This window comes from Paroedura picta, chromosome 3 (assembly GCF_049243985.1).
Source record: "Paroedura picta isolate Pp20150507F chromosome 3, Ppicta_v3.0, whole genome shotgun sequence".
Classification (NCBI taxonomy): domain Eukaryota; kingdom Metazoa; phylum Chordata; class Lepidosauria; order Squamata; family Gekkonidae; genus Paroedura; species Paroedura picta.
In genome coordinates, this window is record NC_135371.1 from 54790506 (window position 1) to 54810204 (window position 19699).

The following is a 19699-nucleotide window of genomic DNA, read 5'->3' on the forward strand; positions in this document are numbered from 1 at the left end:
AGATAGAGAGAGGCCACTTGGACCCGTGATAATTTGGAGAGATTGTCACCCTAATATGCCCATTGCCCCCTTCCAAAAGTTCCAAAGCAGGTAAGTATTTTAGGCTGAGCAGAAAGCAGGGCCCATTCTAAGCAGATAGAGAGAGGCCACTTGGACCCCTCCGTAGGGGAGATAATGTGGAGAGATTGTCATCCTAATATGCCCATTGCCCCCTTCCATGAGTTCTAAAACACGTTAGTATTTTAGGCTGAGCTCAAATTAGGCCCAATTCTTAGTGCTGCTAAGCAGATAGAGAGAGGCCAGTTGGACCCGTCGGTAGGCACGATAATTTGGAGACATTGTCACCCTAATATGCCCATTGCCCCCTTCCAAAAGTTCCAAAGCAGGTAAGTAGTTTAGGCTGAGCTGAAAGCAGGGCCCATTCTAAGCAGATATAGAGAGGCCACTTGGACCCCTCCTTAGGCATGATAATCTTGAGATATTGTCCTCTAAATATGGCCATTGCCCCCTTCCCGGAGGTCCAAAGCAGGGAAGTATTTCAGACTGACCTGAAAGTAGGACCCCTTCTTAGTGGTGCTAAGCAGACAGAGAGAGAAGTCACTTGTACCCCTCCTTTAGGGGTGATAATCTGGAGAGATTGTCACCCTAATATGGCCTAAATATGGCCTAAATATGCCCATCGCCCTTTCCTGCATTTTCAAAAAAAGTAAGTATTTTAGGCCGAGCTGGAATTAGTCCCCATTCTTCGTGTTGCTAAGCAGATAGAGGCCACTTGGACCCCTCCTTAGGGGTGATAATCTGGAGAGATTGTCACCCTAATATGCCGATGGCCCCCTTCCAAAATCTCGAAAGCAGGTAAGTATTTGAGTCTGAGCTGAAAGTAGGACCCATTCTTAGTGATGTTAAGCAGATGGAGCCCACATGGATCCCTGTTTAGGGATGATAATCTGGAGAGACTGTCATTTAAATATGGCCATTGCCTCCTTTCAGGAGGTCCAAAGCAGGTAAGAGTTTTAGGCTGAGGTGCACCTAGGACGCCTTCTTAGTGGTGCAAAACGGAAGACAGTCACACAGAGATAGGTCAGTGAGCCTTCACCCTAAGGGTGAAATTCTGCAGAGATTGTCACCCTGATATGGTCATTGCCCCATTCTAGGAGGTCCAAAGCAGGGAAGTATTTTAGGCTGAGCTGAAAGTAGGCCCCATTCTTAGAGGTGCAAAGCAAAGAAAGAGAGAGGCCAGTTGGACCGCTCCTTAGAAGTGATAATCTGGGGAAATTCTCACCCTAATATGCCCATTGCCCCTTTCCAAATGTTCCAAAGCAGGTAAGTATTTTAGGCTGAGCTGAAATTAGGCCCCTGTCCATAGTGGTACAAAGCAGATATAGAGAGGCCACTTGGTCCCCTGTGATAATCTGGGGAGATTGTTACCCTAATTTGCCCATTGCCCCCTTCCAGGAGGTCTAAATCATGTAAGTGTTTTAGGCGGAGCTGCACATAGGACCACTTCTTAGTGGTGCAAAGCGGAATACAGTCCACAGAGAGGTCTGGGAGCCTTCACTTTAAGGGTGAAATTCTGCAGACATTGTCACCCTGATATGGCGATAGCCCCCTTCCAGGAGGTCCAAAGCAGGGAAGTATTTTAGGCTGAGCTGAATGTAGGACCCCTTCTTTGTGATTCTAAGCACATAGAGAGAGGCCACTTGGACCGCTCCTTAGGCATGATAATCTTGAGAGATTGTCCTCTAAATATGGCCATTGCCCCCTTCCCGGAGGTCCAAAGCAGGGAAGTATTTTAGGCTGGGCTGGAATTAGTCCCCATTCTTCATGTTGCAAAGCAGATAGATGCCACTTGGACCCTTGCTTAGGGGTGATAATTTGGAGAGATTGTCACCTAAATATGCACATAGCCTCCTTCCAGGAGGTCCAAAGCAGGTAAGTATTTCTGGGTGAGCTGAAATTAGGCCCCATTCTTAGTGGTGCTAAGCAGACAGAGAGAGAAGCCACTTGTACCCCTCCTTTAGGGGTGATAATCTAGAGAGATTGCCACCCTAATATGGCCCTTGCCCCCTTCCAGGAGGTCCAAAGCAGGGAAGTATTTTAGGCTGAGCTGAAAGTAGGCCCCATTCTTAGTGGTTCAAAGCAGAGAGAGAGAGAGAGCAGTTGGACCGCTCCGTAGAAGTGATAATCTGGGGAACTTCTCACCCTAATATGCCTATTGCCCCTTTCCAAACGTTCCAAAGCACGTAATTATTTTAGGCCGAACTGAAAGTAGGCCTCATTCTTTGTGATGCTAAGCAAATAGAGAGAGGCCACTTGGACCCCTCCTTAGGGGAGATAATCTGGAGAGATTGTCACCCTAGTTTCAGTGGTGCAAAACGGACAACTGTCACACCGAGATAGGTCAGGGAGCCTATCCCCTTTGCCCGCTTCCACGTGCTCCACGTGCTGACCTATCCACAGAGATAGGTCAGGGAGCCTTCACCTTATGGTGAAATTCTGGAGAGATTGTCACTCTAATATGCTCATTGCCCCTTCCTCGAGTTCTAAAGCAGGTATGTATTTTAGTCTGATCTGAAAGTAGGCCCCATTCTGAGTGGTGAAAAGCAGAGAGAGAGAGAGGGGACTTGGACCCCTCCTTAGGGATGATAATCTGGAGAGATTGTCCTCTAAATGTGGCCATTGCCCCCTTCCAGAAGCTCCAAAGCAGGTAAGAATTTTAGGCTGGGCAGGAATTAGTCCCCATTTTTCGTGTTGCAAAGCAGATAGATGCTAATTGGACCACTGCTTAGGGGTGATAATTTGGAGAGATTGTCACCTAAATATGCCCATTGCCTCCTTCCAGGAGGTCCAAAGCAGGTAAGTATTTCAGGCTGAGCTGAAATTAGGCCCCATTCTTAGTGCTGCTAAGCAGATAGAGAGAGGCCAGTTGGACCCGTCGGTAGGCACGATAATTTGGAGACATTGTCACCCTAATATGCCCATTGCCCCCTTCCAAAAGTTCCAAAGCAGGTAAGTAGTTTAGGCTGAGCTGAAAGCAGGGCCCATTCTAAGCAGATATAGAGAGGCCACTTGGACCCCTCCTTAGGCATGATAATCTTGAGATATTGTCCTCTAAATATGGCCATTGCCCCCTTCCCGGAGGTCCAAAGCAGGGAAGTATTTCAGACTGACCTGAAAGTAGGACCCCTTCTTAGTGGTGCTAAGCAGACAGAGAGAGAAGTCACTTGTACCCCTCCTTTAGGGGTGATAATCTGGAGAGATTGTCACCCTAATATGGCCTAAATATGGCCTAAATATGCCCATCGCCCTTTCCTGCATTTTCAAAAAAAGTAAGTATTTTAGGCCGAGCTGGAATTAGTCCCCATTCTTCGTGTTGCTAAGCAGATAGAGGCCACTTGGACCCCTCCTTAGGGGTGATAATCTGGAGAGATTGTCACCCTAATATGCCGATGGCCCCCTTCCAAAATCTCGAAAGCAGGTAAGTATTTGAGTCTGAGCTGAAAGTAGGACCCATTCTTAGTGATGCTAAGCAGATAGAGCCCACATGGATCCCTGTTTAGGGATGATAATCTGGAGAGACTGTCATTTAAATATGGCCATTGCCTCCTTTCAGGAGGTCCAAAGCAGGTAAGAGTTTTAGGCTGAGGTGCACCTAGGACGCCTTCTTAGTGGTGCAAAACGGAAGACAGTCACACAGAGATAGGTCAGTGAGCCTTCACCCTAAGGGTGAAATTCTGCAGAGATTGTCACCCTGATATGGTCATTGCCCCATTCTAGGAGGTCCAAAGCAGGGAAGTATTTTAGGCTGAGCTGAAAGTAGGCCCCATTCTTAGAGGTGCAAAGCAAAGAAAGAGAGAGGCCAGTTGGACCGCTCCTTAGAAGTGATAATCTGGGGAAATTCTCACCCTAATATGCCCATTGCCCCTTTCCAAATGTTCCAAAGCAGGTAAGTATTTTAGGCTGAGCTGAAATTAGGCCCCTGTCCATAGTGGTACAAAGCAGATATAGAGAGGCCACTTGGTCCCCTGTGATAATCTGGGGAGATTGTTACCCTAATTTGCCCATTGCCCCCTTCCAGGAGGTCTAAATCATGTAAGTGTTTTAGGCGGAGCTGCACATAGGACCACTTCTTAGTGGTGCAAAGCGGAATACAGTCCACAGAGAGGTCTGGGAGCCTTCACTTTAAGGGTGAAATTCTGCAGACATTGTCACCCTGATATGGCGATAGCCCCCTTCCAGGAGGTCCAAAGCAGGGAAGTATTTTAGGCTGAGCTGAATGTAGGACCCCTTCTTTGTGATTCTAAGCACATAGAGAGAAGCCACTTGGACCGCTCCTTAGGCATGATAATCTTGAGAGATTGTCCTCTAAATATGGCCATTGCCCCCTTCCCGGAGGTCCAAAGCAGGGAAGTATTTTAGGCTGGGCTGGAATTAGTCCCCATTCTTCATGTTGCAAAGCAGATAGATGCCACTTGGACCCTTGCTTAGGGGTGATAATTTGGAGAGATTGTCACCTAAATATGCACATTGCCTCCTTCCAGGAGGTCCAAAGCAGGTAAGTATTTCTGGGTGAGCTGAAATTAGGCCCCATTCTTAGTGTTGCTAAGCAGATAGAGAGAGGCCACTTGGACCCGTGATAATTTGGAGAGATTGTCACCCTAATATGCCCATTGCCCCCTTCCAAAAGTTCCAAAGCAGGTAAGTATTTTAGGCTGAGCAGAAAGCAGGGCCCATTCTAAGCAGATAGAGAGAGGCCACTTGGACCCCTCCGTAGGGGAGATAATGTGGAGAGATTGTCATCCTAATATGCCCATTGCCCCCTTCCATGAGTTCTAAAACACGTTAGTATTTTAGGCTGAGCTCAAATTAGGCCCAATTCTTAGTGCTGCTAAGCAGATAGAGAGAGGCCAGTTGGACCCGTCGGTAGGCACGATAATTTGGAGACATTGTCACCCTAATATGCCCATTGCCCCCTTCCAAAAGTTCCAAAGCAGGTAAGTAGTTTAGGCTGAGCTGAAAGCAGGGCCCATTCTAAGCAGATATAGAGAGGCCACTTGGACCCCTCCTTAGGCATGATAATCTTGAGATATTGTCCTCTAAATATGGCCATTGCCCCCTTCCCGGAGGTCCAAAGCAGGGAAGTATTTCAGACTGACCTGAAAGTAGGACCCCTTCTTAGTGGTGCTAAGCAGACAGAGAGAGAAGTCACTTGTACCCCTCCTTTAGGGGTGATAATCTGGAGAGATTGTCACCCTAATATGGCCTAAATATGGCCTAAATATGCCCATCGCCCTTTCCTGCATTTTCAAAAAAAGTAAGTATTTTAGGCCGAGCTGGAATTAGTCCCCATTCTTCGTGTTGCTAAGCAGATAGAGGCCACTTGGACCCCTCCTTAGGGGTGATAATCTGGAGAGATTGTCACCCTAATATGCCGATGGCCCCCTTCCAAAATCTCGAAAGCAGGTAAGTATTTGAGTCTGAGCTGAAAGTAGGACCCATTCTTAGTGATGCTAAGCAGATAGAGCCCACATGGATCCCTGTTTAGGGATGATAATCTGGAGAGACTGTCATTTAAATATGGCTATTGCCTCCTTTCAGGAGGTCCAAAGCAGGTAAGAGTTTTAGGCTGAGGTGCACCTAGGACGCCTTCTTAGTGGTGCAAAACGGAAGACAGTCACACAGAGATAGGTCAGTGAGCCTTCACCCTAAGGGTGAAATTCTGCAGAGATTGTCACCCTGATATGGTCATTGCCCCATTCTAGGAGGTCCAAAGCAGGGAAGTATTTTAGGCTGAGCTGAAAGTAGGCCCCATTCTTAGAGGTGCAAAGCAAAGAAAGAGAGAGGCCAGTTGGACCGCTCCTTAGAAGTGATAATCTGGGGAAATTCTCACCCTAATATGCCCATTGCCCCTTTCCAAATGTTCCAAAGCAGGTAAGTATTTTAGGCTGAGCTGAAATTAGGCCCCTGTCCATAGTGGTACAAAGCAGATATAGAGAGGCCACTTGGTCCCCTGTGATAATCTGGGGAGATTGTTACCCTAATTTGCCCATTGCCCCCTTCCAGGAGGTCTAAATCATGTAAGTGTTTTAGGCGGAGCTGCACATAGGACCACTTCTTAGTGGTGCAAAGCGGAATACAGTCCACAGAGAGGTCTGGGAGCCTTCACTTTAAGGGTGAAATTCTGCAGACATTGTCACCCTGATATGGCGATAGCCCCCTTCCAGGAGGTCCAAAGCAGGGAAGTATTTTTGGCTGAGCTGAATGTAGGACCCCTTCTTTGTGATTCTAAGCACATAGAGAGAGGCCACTTGGACCGCTCCTTAGGCATGATAATCTTGAGAGATTGTCCTCTAAATATGGCCATTGCCCCCTTCCCGGAGGTCCAAAGCAGGGAAGTATTTTAGGCTGGGCTGGAATTAGTCCCCATTCTTCATGTTGCAAAGCAGATAGATGCCACTTGGACCCTTGCTTAGGGGTGATAATTTGGAGAGATTGTCACCTAAATATGCACATTGCCTCCTTCCAGGAGGTCCAAAGCAGGTAAGTATTTCTGGGTGAGCTGAAATTAGGCCCCATTCTTAGTGCTGCTAAGCAGATAGAGAGAGGCCAGTTGGACCCGTCAGTAGGCGCGATAATTTGGAGACATTGTCACCCTAATATGCCCATTGCCCCCTTCCAAAATTTCCAAAGCAGGTAAGTATTTTAGGCTGATCTGAAAGCAGGGCCCATTCTAAGCAGATATAGAGAGGCCACTTGGACCCCTCCTTAGGCATGATAATCTTGAGATATTGTCCTCTAAATATGGCCATTGCCCCCTTCCCGGAGGTCCAAAGCAGGGAAGTATTTCAGACTGACCTGAAAGTAGGACCCCTTCTTAGTGGTGCTAAGCAGACAGAGAGAGAAGCCACTTGTACCCCTCCTTTAGGGGTGATAGTCTGGAGAGATTGTCACCCTAATATGGCCCTTGCCCCCTTCCAGGAGGTCCAAAGCAGGGAAGTATTTTAGGCTCGGCTGGAATTAGTCCCCATTCTTCGTGTTGCAAAGCAGATAGATGCCACTTGGACCCCTGCTTAGGGGTGATAATTTGGAGAGATTGTCACCTAAATATGCACATTGCCTCCTTCCAGGAGGTCCAAAGCAGGTAAGTATTTCAGGCTGAGCTGAAATTAGGCCCCATTCATAGTGTTGCTAAGCAGATAGAGAGAGGCCACTTGGACCCGTGATAATTTGGAGAGATTGTCACCCTAATATGCCCATTGCCCCCTTCCAAAAGTTCCAAAGCAGGTAAGTATTTTAGGCTGAGCAGAAAGCAGGGCCCATTCTAAGCAGATAGAGAGAGGCCACTTGGACCCCTCCGTAGGGGAGATAATGTGGAGAGATTGTCATCCTAATATGCCCATTGCCCCCTTCCATGAGTTCTAAAACACGTTAGTATTTTAGGCTGAGCTCAAATTAGGCCCAATTCTTAGTGCTGCTAAGCAGATAGAGAGAGGCCAGTTGGACCCGTCGGTAGGCACGATAATTTGGAGACATTGTCACCCTAATATGCCCATTGCCCCCTTCCAAAAGTTCCAAAGCAGGTAAGTAGTTTAGGCTGAGCTGAAAGCAGGGCCCATTCTAAGCAGATATAGAGAGGCCACTTGGACCCCTCCTTAGGCATGATAATCTTGAGATATTGTCCTCTAAATATGGCCATTGCCCCCTTCCCGGAGGTCCAAAGCAGGGAAGTATTTCAGACTGACCTGAAAGTAGGACCCCTTCTTAGTGGTGCTAAGCAGACAGAGAGAGAAGTCACTTGTACCCCTCCTTTAGGGGTGATAATCTGGAGAGATTGTCACCCTAATATGGCCTAAATATGGCCTAAATATGCCCATCGCCCTTTCCTGCATTTTCAAAAAAAGTAAGTATTTTAGGCCGAGCTGGAATTAGTCCCCATTCTTCGTGTTGCTAAGCAGATAGAGGCCACTTGGACCCCTCCTTAGGGGTGATAATCTGGAGAGATTGTCACCCTAATATGCCGATGGCCCCCTTCCAAAATCTCGAAAGCAGGTAAGTATTTGAGTCTGAGCTGAAAGTAGGACCCATTCTTAGTGATGTTAAGCAGATGGAGCCCACATGGATCCCTGTTTAGGGATGATAATCTGGAGAGACTGTCATTTAAATATGGCCATTGCCTCCTTTCAGGAGGTCCAAAGCAGGTAAGAGTTTTAGGCTGAGGTGCACCTAGGACGCCTTCTTAGTGGTGCAAAACGGAAGACAGTCACACAGAGATAGGTCAGTGAGCCTTCACCCTAAGGGTGAAATTCTGCAGAGATTGTCACCCTGATATGGTCATTGCCCCATTCTAGGAGGTCCAAAGCAGGGAAGTATTTTAGGCTGAGCTGAAAGTAGGCCCCATTCTTAGAGGTGCAAAGCAAAGAAAGAGAGAGGCCAGTTGGACCGCTCCTTAGAAGTGATAATCTGGGGAAATTCTCACCCTAATATGCCCATTGCCCCTTTCCAAATGTTCCAAAGCAGGTAAGTATTTTAGGCTGAGCTGAAATTAGGCCCCTGTCCATAGTGGTACAAAGCAGATATAGAGAGGCCACTTGGTCCCCTGTGATAATCTGGGGAGATTGTTACCCTAATTTGCCCATTGCCCCCTTCCAGGAGGTCTAAATCATGTAAGTGTTTTAGGCGGAGCTGCACATAGGACCACTTCTTAGTGGTGCAAAGCGGAATACAGTCCACAGAGAGGTCTGGGAGCCTTCACTTTAAGGGTGAAATTCTGCAGACATTGTCACCCTGATATGGCGATAGCCCCCTTCCAGGAGGTCCAAAGCAGGGAAGTATTTTAGGCTGAGCTGAATGTAGGACCCCTTCTTTGTGATTCTAAGCACATAGAGAGAGGCCACTTGGACCGCTCCTTAGGCATGATAATCTTGAGAGATTGTCCTCTAAATATGGCCATTGCCCCCTTCCCGGAGGTCCAAAGCAGGGAAGTATTTTAGGCTGGGCTGGAATTAGTCCCCATTCTTCATGTTGCAAAGCAGATAGATGCCACTTGGACCCTTGCTTAGGGGTGATAATTTGGAGAGATTGTCACCTAAATATGCACATAGCCTCCTTCCAGGAGGTCCAAAGCAGGTAAGTATTTCTGGGTGAGCTGAAATTAGGCCCCATTCTTAGTGGTGCTAAGCAGACAGAGAGAGAAGCCACTTGTACCCCTCCTTTAGGGGTGATAATCTAGAGAGATTGCCACCCTAATATGGCCCTTGCCCCCTTCCAGGAGGTCCAAAGCAGGGAAGTATTTTAGGCTGAGCTGAAAGTAGGCCCCATTCTTAGTGGTTCAAAGCAGAGAGAGAGAGAGAGCAGTTGGACCGCTCCGTAGAAGTGATAATCTGGGGAACTTCTCACCCTAATATGCCTATTGCCCCTTTCCAAACGTTCCAAAGCACGTAATTATTTTAGGCCGAACTGAAAGTAGGCCTCATTCTTTGTGATGCTAAGCAAATAGAGAGAGGCCACTTGGACCCCTCCTTAGGGGAGATAATCTGGAGAGATTGTCACCCTAGTTTCAGTGGTGCAAAACGGACAACTGTCACACCGAGATAGGTCAGGGAGCCTATCCCCTTTGCCCGCTTCCACGTGCTCCACGTGCTGACCTATCCACAGAGATAGGTCAGGGAGCCTTCACCTTATGGTGAAATTCTGGAGAGATTGTCACTCTAATATGCTCATTGCCCCTTCCTCGAGTTCTAAAGCAGGTATGTATTTTAGTCTGATCTGAAAGTAGGCCCCATTCTGAGTGGTGAAAAGCAGAGAGAGAGAGAGGGGACTTGGACCCCTCCTTAGGGATGATAATCTGGAGAGATTGTCCTCTAAATGTGGCCATTGCCCCCTTCCAGAAGCTCCAAAGCAGGTAAGAATTTTAGGCTGGGCAGGAATTAGTCCCCATTTTTCGTGTTGCAAAGCAGATAGATGCTAATTGGACCACTGCTTAGGGGTGATAATTTGGAGAGATTGTCACCTAAATATGCCCATTGCCTCCTTCCAGGAGGTCCAAAGCAGGTAAGTATTTCAGGCTGAGCTGAAATTAGGCCCCATTCTTAGTGCTGCTAAGCAGATAGAGAGAGGCCAGTTGGACCCGTCGGTAGGCACGATAATTTGGAGACATTGTCACCCTAATATGCCCATTGCCCCCTTCCAAAAGTTCCAAAGCAGGTAAGTAGTTTAGGCTGAGCTGAAAGCAGGGCCCATTCTAAGCAGATATAGAGAGGCCACTTGGACCCCTCCTTAGGCATGATAATCTTGAGATATTGTCCTCTAAATATGGCCATTGCCCCCTTCCCGGAGGTCCAAAGCAGGGAAGTATTTCAGACTGACCTGAAAGTAGGACCCCTTCTTAGTGGTGCTAAGCAGACAGAGAGAGAAGTCACTTGTACCCCTCCTTTAGGGGTGATAATTTGGAGAGATTGTCACCCTAATATGGCCTAAATATGGCCTAAATATGCCCATCGCCCTTTCCTGCATTTTCAAAAAAAGTAAGTATTTTAGGCCGAGCTGGAATTAGTCCCCATTCTTCGTGTTGCTAAGCAGATAGAGGCCACTTGGACCCCTCCTTAGGGGTGATAATCTGGAGAGATTGTCACCCTAATATGCCGATGGCCCCCTTCCAAAATCTCGAAAGCAGGTAAGTATTTGAGTCTGAGCTGAAAGTAGGACCCATTCTTAGTGATGTTAAGCAGATAGAGCCCACATGGATCCCTGTTTAGGGATGATAATCTGGAGAGACTGTCATTTAAATATGGCCATTGCCTCCTTTCAGGAGGTCCAAAGCAGGTAAGAGTTTTAGGCTGAGGTGCACCTAGGACGCCTTCTTAGTGGTGCAAAACGGAAGACAGTCACACAGAGATAGGTCAGTGAGCCTTCACCCTAAGGGTGAAATTCTGCAGAGATTGTCACCCTGATATGGTCATTGCCCCATTCTAGGAGGTCCAAAGCAGGGAAGTATTTTAGGCTGAGCTGAAAGTAGGCCCCATTCTTAGAGGTGCAAAGCAAAGAAAGAGAGAGGCCAGTTGGACCGCTCCTTAGAAGTGATAATCTGGGGAAATTCTCACCCTAATATGCCCATTGCCCCTTTCCAAATGTTCCAAAGCAGGTAAGTATTTTAGGCTGAGCTGAAATTAGGCCCCTGTCCATAGTGGTACAAAGCAGATATAGAGAGGCCACTTGGTCCCCTGTGATAATCTGGGGAGATTGTTACCCTAATTTGCCCATTGCCCCCTTCCAGGAGGTCTAAATCATGTAAGTGTTTTAGGCGGAGCTGCACATAGGACCACTTCTTAGTGGTGCAAAGCGGAATACAGTCCACAGAGAGGTCTGGGAGCCTTCACTTTAAGGGTGAAATTCTGCAGACATTGTCACCCTGATATGGCGATAGCCCCCTTCCAGGAGGTCCAAAGCAGGGAAGTATTTTAGGCTGAGCTGAATGTAGGACCCCTTCTTTGTGATTCTAAGCACATAGAGAGAGGCCACTTGGACCGCTCCTTAGGCATGATAATCTTGAGAGATTGTCCTCTAAATATGGCCATTGCCCCCTTCCCGGAGGTCCAAAGCAGGGAAGTATTTTAGGCTGGGCTGGAATTAGTCCCCATTCTTCATGTTGCAAAGCAGATAGATGCCACTTGGACCCTTGCTTAGGGGTGATAATTTGGAGAGATTGTCACCTAAATATGCACATTGCCTCCTTCCAGGAGGTCCAAAGCAGGTAAGTATTTCTGGGTGAGCTGAAATTAGGCCCCATTCTTAGTGGTGCTAAGCAGACAGAGAGAGAAGCCACTTGTACCCCTCCTTTAGGGGTGATAATCTAGAGAGATTGCCACCCTAATATGGCCCTTGCCCCCTTCCAGGAGGTCCAAAGCAGGGAAGTATTTTAGGCTGAGCTGAAAGTAGGCCCCATTCTTAGTGGTTCAAAGCAGAGAGAGAGAGAGAGCAGTTGGACCGCTCCGTAGAAGTGATAATCTGGGGAACTTCTCACCCTAATATGCCTATTGCCCCTTTCCAAACGTTCCAAAGCACGTAATTATTTTAGGCCGAACTGAAAGTAGGCCTCATTCTTTGTGATGCTAAGCAAATAGAGAGAGGCCACTTGGACCCCTCCTTAGGGGAGATAATCTGGAGAGATTGTCACCCTAGTTTCAGTGGTGCAAAACGGACAACTGTCACACCGAGATAGGTCAGGGAGCCTATCCCCTTTGCCCGCTTCCACGTGCTCCACGTGCTGACCTATCCACAGAGATAGGTCAGGGAGCCTTCACCTTATGGTGAAATTCTGGAGAGATTGTCACTCTAATATGCTCATTGCCCCTTCCTCGAGTTCTAAAGCAGGTATGTATTTTAGTCTGATCTGAAAGTAGGCCCCATTCTGAGTGGTGAAAAGCAGAGAGAGAGAGAGGGGACTTGGACCCCTCCTTAGGGATGATAATCTGGAGAGATTGTCCTCTAAATGTGGCCATTGCCCCCTTCCAGAAGCTCCAAAGCAGGTAAGAATTTTAGGCTGGGCAGGAATTAGTCCCCATTTTTCGTGTTGCAAAGCAGATAGATGCTAATTGGACCACTGCTTAGGGGTGATAATTTGGAGAGATTGTCACCTAAATATGCCCATTGCCTCCTTCCAGGAGGTCCAAAGCAGGTAAGTATTTCAGGCTGAGCTGAAATTAGGCCCCATTCTTAGTGCTGCTAAGCAGATAGAGAGAGGCCACTTGGACCCGTCGTTAGGCGTGATAATTTGGAGACATTGTCACCCTAATATGCCTATTGCCCCCTTCCAAAAGTTCCAAGGCAGGTAAGTATTTTAGGCTGAGCAGAAAGCAGGGCCCATTCTAAGCAGATAGAGAGAGGCCACTTGGACCCCTCCTTAGGGATCATGATCTGGAGAGATTGTCATCTAAAAATGGCCATTGCCCGATTCCTGGAGCTCCAAAACAGGTTAGAGTTTTAGGCTGAGGTGCACCTAGGACGCCTTCTTAGTGGTGCAAAGCGGAAGACAGTTACAGAGAGATAGGTCAGGGAGGCGTCACGTTAAGTGTGAAATTTTTGAGGGATTGTCACCCTAATATGCCGATTGCCCCCTTCTAAAATTTCGAAAGCAGGTAAGTATTTTGGGCTGAGAGATTGTCACCCTAATATGCCGATTGCCCCCTTCCAAAAGTTCCAAAGCAGGTAAGTATTTTAGGCTGAGCAGAAAGCAGGGCCCATTCTAAGCAGATAGAGAGAGGCCACTTGGACCCCTCCCTAGGGGAGATTATGTGGAGAGATTGTCATCCTAATATGCCCATTGCCCCCTTCCAGGAGGTCCAAAGCAGGGAAGTATTTTAGGCTCGGCTGGAATTAGTCCCCATTCTTCGTGTTGCAAAGCAGATAGATGCCACTTGGACCCCTGCTTAGGGGTGATAATTTGGAGAGATTGTCATCTAAATATGCCCATTGCCCCCTTCCAAAAGTTCCAAAGCAGGTAAGTATTTTAGGCTGAGCAGAAAGCAGGGCCCATTCTAAGCAGATAGAGAGAGGCCACTTGGACCCCTCCCTAGGGGAGATAATGTGGAGAGATTGTCATCCTAATATGCCCATTGCCCCCTTCCAGGAGTTCCAAAACAGGTAAGTATTTTAGGCTGAGCTCAAATTAGGCCCCATTCTTAGTGCTGCTAAGCAGATAGAAAGAGGCCAGTTGGACCCGTCGGTAGGCATGATAATTTGGAGACATTATCACCCTAATATGCCCATTGCCCTCTTCCAAAAGTTCCAAAGCAGGTAAGTATTTTAGGCTGAGCTGATAGCAGGGCCCATTCTAAGCAGATATAGAGAGGCCACTTGGACCCCTCCTTAGGCATGATAATCTTGAGAGATTGTCCTCTAAATATGGCCATTGCTCCCTTCCTGGAGGTCCAAAGCAGGGAAGTATTTTAGACTGACCTGAAAGTAGGACCCCTTCTTAGTGGTGCTAAGCAGACAGAGAGAGAAGCCACTTGTACCCCTCCTTTAGGGGTGATAATCTGGAGAGGTTGCCACCCTAATATGGCCCTTGCCCCCTTCCAGGAGGTCCAAAGCAGGGAAGTATTTTAGGCTGAGCTGAAAGTAGGCCCCATTCTTAGTGGTTCAAAGCAGAGAGAGAGAGAGCAGTTGGACCGCTCCGTAGAAGTGATAATCTGGGGAACTTCTCACCCTAATATGCCTATTGCCCCTTTCCAAACGTTCCAAAGCACGTAATTATTTTAGGCCGAGCTGAAAGTAGGCCTCATTCTTTGTGATGCTAAGCAAATAGAGAGAGGCCACTTGGACCCCTCCTTAGGGGAGATAATCTGGAGAGATTGTCACCCTAGTTTCAGTGGTGCAAAACGGACAACTATCACACAGAGATAGGTCAGGGAGCCTATCCCCTTTGCCCGCTTCCACGTGCTCCACGTGCTGACCTATCCACAGAGATAGGTCAGGGAGCCTTCACCTTATGGTGAAATTCTGGAGAGATTGTCACTCTAATATGCTCATTGCCCCTTCCTGGAGTTCAAAAGCAGGTATGTATTTTAGTCTGATCTGAAAGTAGGCCCCATTCTGAGTGGTGAAAAGCAGAGAGAGAGAGAGGGGACTTGGACCCCTCCTTAGGGATGATAATCTGGAGAGATTGTCCTCTTAATGTGGCCATTGCCCCCTTCCAGAAGCTCCAAAGCAGGTAAGAATTTTAGGCTGGGCAGGAATTAGTCCCCATTTTTCGTGTTGCAAAGCAGATAGATGCCAATTGGACCACTGCTTAGGGGTGATAATTTGGAGAGATTGTCACCTAAATATGCCCATTGCCTCCTTCCAGGAGGTCCAAAGCAGGTAAGTATTTCAGGCTGAGCTGAAATTAGGCCCCATTCTTAGTGCTGCTAAGCAGATAGAGAGAGGCCACTTGGACCCGTCGTTAGGCGTGATAATTTGGAGACATTGTCACCCTAATATGCCCATTGCCCCCTTCCAAAAGTTCCAAAGCAGGTATTTTAGGCTGAGCTGAAAGCAGGGCCCATTCTAAGCATATAGAGAGAGGCCACTTGGACCCCTCCTTAGGGATGGTGATCTGGAGATATTGTCCTCTAAATATGGCCATTGCTCCCTTCCTGGAGGTCCAAAGCAGGGAAGTATTTTAGACTGACCTGAAAGTAGGACCCCTTCTTAGTGGTGCTAAGCAGACAGTGAGAGAAGCCACTTGTACCCCTCCTTTAGGGGTGATAATCTGGAGAGATTGTCACCCTAATATGGCCCTTGCCCCCTTCCAGGAGGTCCAAAGCAGGGAAGTATTTTAGGCTGAGCTGAAAGTAGGCCCCATTCTTAGTGGTTCAAAGCAGAGAGAGAGAGAGCAGTTGGACCGCTCCGTAGAAGTGATAATCTGGGGAACTTCTCACCCTAATATGCCTATTGCCCCTTTCCAAACGTTCCAAAGCACGTAATTATTTTAGGCCAACCTGAAAGTAGGCCTCATTCTTTGTGATGCTAAGCAAATAGAGAGAGGCCACTTGGACCCCTCCTTAGGGGAGATAATCTGGAGAGATTGTCACCCTAGTTTCAGTGGTGCAAAACGGACAACTGTCACACCGAGATAGGTCAGGGAGCCTATCCCCTTTGCCCGCTTCCACGTGCTCCACGTGCTGACCTATCCACAGAGATAGGTCAGGGAGCCTTCACCTTATGGTGAAATTCTGGAGAGATTGTCACTCTAATATGCTCATTGCCCCTTCCTGGAGTTCAAAAGCAGGTATGTATTTTAGTCTGATCTGAAAGTAGGCCCCATTCTGAGTGGTGAAAAGCAGAGAGAGAGAGGGGGGACTTGGACCCCTCCTTAGGGATGATAATCTGGAGAGATTGTCCTCTAAATGTGGCCATTGCCCCCTTCCAGAAGCTCCAAAGCAGGTAAGAATTTTAGGCTGGGCAGGAATTAGTCCCCATTTTTCGTGTTGCAAAGCAGATAGATGCCAATTGGACCACTGCTTAGGGGTGATAATTTGGAGAGATTGTCACCTAAATATGCCCATTGCCTCCTTCCAGGAGGTCCAAAGCAGGTAAGTATTTCAGGCTGAGCTGAAATTAGGCCCCATTCTTAGTGCTGCTAAGCAGATAGAGAGAGGCCACTTGGACCCGTCGTTAGGCGTGATAATTTGGAGACATTGTCACCCTAATATGCCCATTGCCCCCTTCCAAAAGTTCCAAAGCAGGTATTTTAGGCTGAGCTGAAAGCAGGGCCCATTCTAAGCATATAGAGAGAGGCCACTTGGACCCCTCCTTAGGGATGGTGATCTGGAGATATTGTCCTCTAAATATGGCCATTGCTCCCTTCCTGGAGGTCCAAAGCAGGGAAGTATTTTAGACTGACCTGAAAGTAGGACCCCTTCTTAGTGGTGCTAAGCAGACAGTGAGAGAAGCCACTTGTACCCCTCCTTTAGGGGTGATAATCTGGAGAGATTGTCACCCTAATATGGCCCTTGCCCCCTTCCAGGAGGTCCAAAGCAGGGAAGTATTTTAGGCTGAGCTGAAAGTAGGCCCCATTCTTAGTGGTTCAAAGCAGAGAGAGAGAGAGCAGTTGGACCGCTCCGTAGAAGTGATAATCTGGGGAACTTCTCACCCTAATATGCCTATTGCCCCTTTCCAAACGTTCCAAAGCACGTAATTATTTTAGGCCAACCTGAAAGTAGGCCTCATTCTTTGTGATGCTAAGCAAATAGAGAGAGGCCACTTGGACCCCTCCTTAGGGGAGATAATCTGGAGAGATTGTCACCCTAGTTTCAGTGGTGCAAAACGGACAACTGTCACACCGAGATAGGTCAGGGAGCCTATCCCCTTTGCCCGCTTCCACGTGCTCCACGTGCTGACCTATCCACAGAGATAGGTCAGGGAGCCTTCACCTTATGGTGAAATTCTGGAGAGATTGTCACTCTAATATGCTCATTGCCCCTTCCTGGAGTTCAAAAGCAGGTATGTATTTTAGTCTGATCTGAAAGTAGGCCCCATTCTGAGTGGTGAAAAGCAGAGAGAGAGAGGGGGGACTTGGACCCCTCCTTAGGGATGATAATCTGGAGAGATTGTCCTCTAAATGTGGCCATTGCCCCCTTCCAGAAGCTCCAAAGCAGGTAAGAATTTTAGGCTGGGCAGGAATTAGTCCCCATTTTTCGTGTTGCAAAGCAGATAGATGCCAATTGGACCACTGCTTAGGGGTGATAATTTGGAGAGATTGTCACCTAAATATGCCCATTGCCTCCTTCCAGGAGGTCCAAAGCAGGTAAGTATTTCAGGCTGAGCTGAAATTAGGCCCCATTCTTAGTGCTGCTAAGCAGATAGAGAGAGGCCACTTGGACCCGTCGTTAGGCGTGATAATTTGGAGACATTGTCACCCTAATATGCCTATTGCCCCCTTCCAAAAGTTCCAAGGCAGGTAAGTATTTTAGGCTGAGCAGAAAGCAGGGCCCATTCTAAGCAGATAGAGAGAGGCCACTTGGACCCCTCCTTAGGGATCATGATCTGGAGAGATTGTCATCTAAAAATGGCCATTGCCCGCTTCCTGGAGCTCCAAAACAGGTTAGAGTTTTAGGCTGAGGTGCACCTAGGACGCCTTCTTAGTGGTGCAAAGCGGAAGACAGTTACAGAGAGATAGGTCAGGGAGGCGTCACGTTAAGTGTGAAATTTTTGAGGGATTGTCACCCTAATATGCCGATTGCCCCCTTCTAAAATTTCAAAAGCAGGTAAGTATTTTGGGCTGAGAGATTGTCACCCTAATATGCCGATTGCCCCCTTCCAAAAGTTCCAAAGCAGGTAAGTATTTTAGGCTGAGCAGAAAGCAGGGCCCATTCTAAGCAGATAGAGAGAGGCCACTTGGACCCCTCCCTAGGGGAGATTATGTGGAGAGATTGTCATCCTAATATGCCCATTGCCCCCTTCCAGGAGGTCCAAAGCAGGGAAGTATTTTAGGCTCGGCTGGAATTAGTCCCCATTCTTCGTGTTGCAAAGCAGATAGATGCCACTTGGACCCCTGCTTAGGGGTGATAATTTGGAGAGATTGTCACCTAAATATGCCCATTGCCTCCTTCCAGGAGGTCCAAAGCAGGTAAGTATTTCAGGCTGAGCTGAAATTAGGCCCCATTCTTAGTGTTGCTAAGCAGATAGAGAGAGGCCACTTGGACCCGTGATAATTTGGAGAGATTGTCACCCTAATATGCCCATTGCCCCCTTCCAAAAGTTCCAAAGCAGGTAAGTATTTTAAGATGAGCAGAAAGCAGGGCCCATTCTAAGCAGATAGAGAGAGGCCACTTGGACCCCTCCCTAGGGGAGATAATGTGGAGAGATTGTCATCCTAATATGCCCATTGCCCCCTTCCAGGAGTTCCAAAACAGGTAAGTATTTTAGGCTGAGCTCAAATTAGGCCCCATTCTTAGTGCTGCTAAGCAGATAGAAAGAGGCCAGTTGGACCCGTCGGTAGGCATGATAATTTGGAGACATTGTCACCCTAATATGCCCATTGCCCTCTTCCAAAAGTTCCAAAGCAGGTAAGTATTTTAGGCTGAGCTGATAGCAGGGCCCATTCTAAGCAGATATAGAGAGGCCACTTGGACCCCTCCTTAGGCATGATAATCTTGAGAGATTGTCCTCTAAATATGGCCATTGCTCCCTTCCTGGAGGTCCAAAGCAGGGAAGTATTTTAGACTGACCTGAAAGTAGGACCCCTTCTTAGTGGTGCTAAGCAGACAGTGAGAGAAGCCACTTGTACCCCTCCTTTAGGGGTGATAATCTGGAGAGATTGCCACCCTAATATGGCCCTTGCCCCCTTCCAGGAGGTCCAAAGCAGGGAAGTATTTTAGGCTGAGCTGAAAGTAGGCCCCATTCTTAGTGGTTCAAAGCAGAGAGAGAGAGAGCAGTTGGACCGCTCCGTAGAAGTGATAATCTGGGGAACTTCTCACCCTAATATGCCTATTGCCCCTTTCCAAACGTTCCAAAGCACGTAATTATTTTAGGCCGAACTGAAAGTAGGCCTCATTCTTTGTGATGCTAAGCAAATAGAGAGAGGCCACTTGGACCCCTCCTTAGGGGAGATAATCTGGAGAGATTGTCACCCTAGTTTCAGTGGTGCAAAACGGACAACTGTCACACCGAGATAGGTCAGGGAGCCTATCCCCTTTGCCCGCTTCCACGTGCTCCACGTGCTGACCTATCCACAGAGATAGGTCAGGGAGCCTTCACCTTATGGTGAAATTCTGGAGAGATTGTCACTCTAATATGCTCATTGCCCCTTCCTGGAGTTCAAAAGCAGGTATGTATTTTAGTCTGATCTGAAAGTAGGCCCCATTCTGAGTGGTGAAAAGCAGAGAGAGAGAGAGGGGACTTGGACCCCTCCTTAGGGATGATAATCTGGAGAGATTGTCCTCTAAATGTGGCCATTGCCCCCTTCCAGAAGCTCCAAAGCAGGTAAGAATTTTAGGCTGGGCAGGAATTAGTCCCCATTTTTCGTGTTGCAAAGCAGATAGATGCCAATTGGACCACTGCTTAGGGGTGATAATTTGGAGAGATTGTCACCTAAATATGCCCATTGCCTCCTTCCAGGAGGTCCAAAGCAGGTAAGTATTTCAGGCTGAGCTGAAATTAGGCCCCATTCTTAGTGCTGCTAAGCAGATAGACAGAGGCCACTTGGACCCGTCGTTAGGCG